This window comes from Terrapene carolina, unplaced genomic scaffold, assembly GCF_002925995.2.
Source record: "Terrapene carolina triunguis isolate 2854851 unplaced genomic scaffold, T_m_triunguis-2.0 Scaffold419, whole genome shotgun sequence".
Lineage (NCBI taxonomy): Eukaryota > Metazoa > Chordata > Testudines > Emydidae > Terrapene > Terrapene triunguis.
The window spans coordinates 452511-455654 of NW_020664770.1; positions in this window are offsets into that span (position 1 = coordinate 452511).

The window sequence follows — 3144 nt, forward strand, 5'->3', positions numbered from 1 at the left end:
TCAGCTCTGCAGGAATGTATTAGTTCCATTGCCATTTTCTATGCTAGCAGACACATGTCAAAAACTAGGTCACCCACCAGTCAGCTAAATGGTAGGTGAGCTATCAGGGTCTCAGGGACTCCTGGTTCTGAAGCAACTTGTATGGCTGACTGCCTGGGAGCCTCCTGAGCAGCCAGGAAAACCACCTACCTTTTCTGAACTCTTTCAAGATTTATTATGAAATGGAAAATTCCATTCCCATGTAGGTCTACTTTTATGTGATTCCTTCTGATGTTTTAAACTAGTCCCTCTCAAACTAATCAGCAGGAATTAAGCATATTCATCAAAAGCAGGAGACAAAGTGCAACTTTCATTCCTTTAAGAGTTATATTAATTATGTTAATTGTATTAGAAGTTCAAAAGAATTGATAACTGATTATTATAAAGTAACTGTTGTAAGAAAGAACTGTAGACAATTTGATTGTTCTGTGCTTGGCCCCAGCATTAGCCTATGTCAATTGCTTTCGCAACTGTATGTTGTATTCAGTATGTGCCTGGAACTGCTAGCATCCAAACTTAATCTACAAGTCTTCTTTAAACTGTTGATTGTATACACATAGACTTGATGGTGAATTAATAAAACTGTTTGCTTAAGAATAGCAAAATGTCCTGATTTGAGAAGAACTGTCCAAGGTAAAAGTTGTCCTGAGATGATCCTATCATTAAAATTAGTAAGGTAACCATCTCTGGATTTGGGGTGGCTTTATTAAATTTCATACACATATGAGCTATAATATTTACCAAAAATAGGCAAATCGTATTTGTTACATTTGGGCTTTAAAATCGAACTGGCACCTGGCAAATTTATAAAAGTTGACCCCCATTTATGCTTACACCAGTAGAGACTCTTGCAGAAAACCCCTTGGCAAATAGATAGAGGGTCCTTGTCACGGGCAGCACATAATGGAGACCAGGGGAGGCTAAGCCTCCCCAAACCCCATGACACTGGGGAGGGAGGGGCAGTGGCGGATTTGGGACCTCCTGAAAAATCTCCCCCACCATAGTCCCAGGGCTGGAGGAGAGCTCGCTATGTGCCTTCGGAGCCACTTCGGGGGCACAGAGCTTTTCCGGTCTGTGGGGTCACAGCGGGGGAGGGGGAAAGGAGCACACAGGGGAGGGGCCTTGGGTGGGAGAGGCGGAGTGGGGGCAGAACGGGGGCAGGGCCGCGGGGGAAGGGGCAGAATGGGGTGGGGCCATGGATGGGGCCATGGGCAAAATGGGGGAGCCCCAGCCCCAGGCAGAGCAGAGAGCTCCACCGTGGTCCCAGCTGAGGCTGAGAGTTTGACCCCAGCTGGGGCCAAGCTCTCAGCCCCACCCTACTCCGGGGCCCCGACCAAGCTCTCATCCCCCCCGCCCTGGGCCATGGGCGGGGGGGGGGAGCTGAGAGCAGCAAGATAGGGCAGGGTCTCGGCCAGAAGAGGTGGGTCAGGGGGGTTAGCTTCCCCAAAGGGAAACATCACCCACCACCCATGGACCTTGTCAATAAGTTCTTGCAAATGCTCACCCCATCTATTCTGGGGCGTACAAAAGAAAGGAGTTTGGCCACAGACATTCATCCCATGTCCTGGAGTTCCCATACAACAGAAACTTAGCCTTCAATGGGATAATCAGATAGGTCCATATTGTCCCTTCAGCTAAGTATGGCTTTCCATGTCCTTCTGCACGGCCATGTAGACCCTGCCTGGATGCCAGCTCCAAGTGCAAAAGCTCCATGTTAGATTTTAGCCTTCTGGGATTCTCTCCATCTATTGGAGGATGGAGCTGCTGCTGTTTTCAGATTTCCAGGCCATCATCCTGGAAAACCTCTTTGGGACTCCCATCTGTAACAATGCTGGCTTTGGTGGGACCCAACAGAGTGTCAATTCAGGACAAATTGCTTAAAGCTGGGCAGTTACAGCCCAAGGCTGAGGTTCCTTTGCATGCCAAGGCAAACCAAGCCAGCCAAACAGAGAAGAGCTTCAGTTTGTAGCAATGTTCCTCCAGAAGTAAGAAGCAGGATTGAAGACAAGATGGAAATGAGGCAGCTGCCTTTTATAGTCTCTTCCAGGTGGTAGGACACTTCTTTGTTCTTACTGTGGAAAATTACAGCAAGATGGCTTTTGGAGTCACATGGGCAAGTCACATGTCCATGCATGACTCAGTTCTTTACAGGCCGATGCCATTGTTTACAATCTAGTTTGAACATTCCCAGGAAAGCTCAGATGTGGATTGGCATCTTCCAAAGTCCATTGTCCGTTAAGTGTTTCTTGATTGGGCACTTACTGAGAATAGTCCCTTCTCAAGAAGCTGACCAAATGCTTCGCTGAGGCTACTTAGAATCAAAACATATTGAGATAAAAGTACCTAGCCAATATTCATAACTTCAGCTACAAAAATGATACACACATACAGATAGCATAATCATAATCAGCAAATCAAAACCTTTCCATAGACTCCTTACACGACAACCTTTGTACAATATTTGCTGGAAATATATAACAGTGGTTGCAACAATGATCTATACGGTCACAGGTTATGTCAGTAACATCACACCATCTCCACATACTTCTTACTGGCTAACCAGTGATTCCTGGACATCAGCTACACCATTACCACTATGCTCCAGATACTGCTCTACCTCCTCTCCAGGAGGAAGAGTATCTCCTATGCTGGCTTCATCACCCAGATGTATATCTTCCTCTTCCTGGGGATAAGCGAGTGTGTCCTCCATGCCATGATGGCCTACAACTGATACTTAGCCAATTGCCACTCTCTGTGCTGTACCCTTATCACGAGCAGGCTGATCAATGCCAGGATGGCAACTGGCTCATGGACATGAGGTTTCCTCTTTGCCACAAGGCACATCAGCTTCACACCATGAGTCTGGTCTATTGCAGCCTGATCAAGATCAACTACTTCTTCTGTGAGGTGCTGGCCATTTTGAAGCTGGCCTGAATGGACATACGAGTTAGTGAGGTGGTAGACTTCATTGAGGGGCTGATACTGCTCCTGATTCAGTTCTTCTTGATCTTGGTAGCTTAGGCTTTCATCCTAATGGCCATCTTGTGGATCTATCCAGCTGAGGGGAGGTCCAAGGCCTTCTCCACATGCACCTCACACATCACC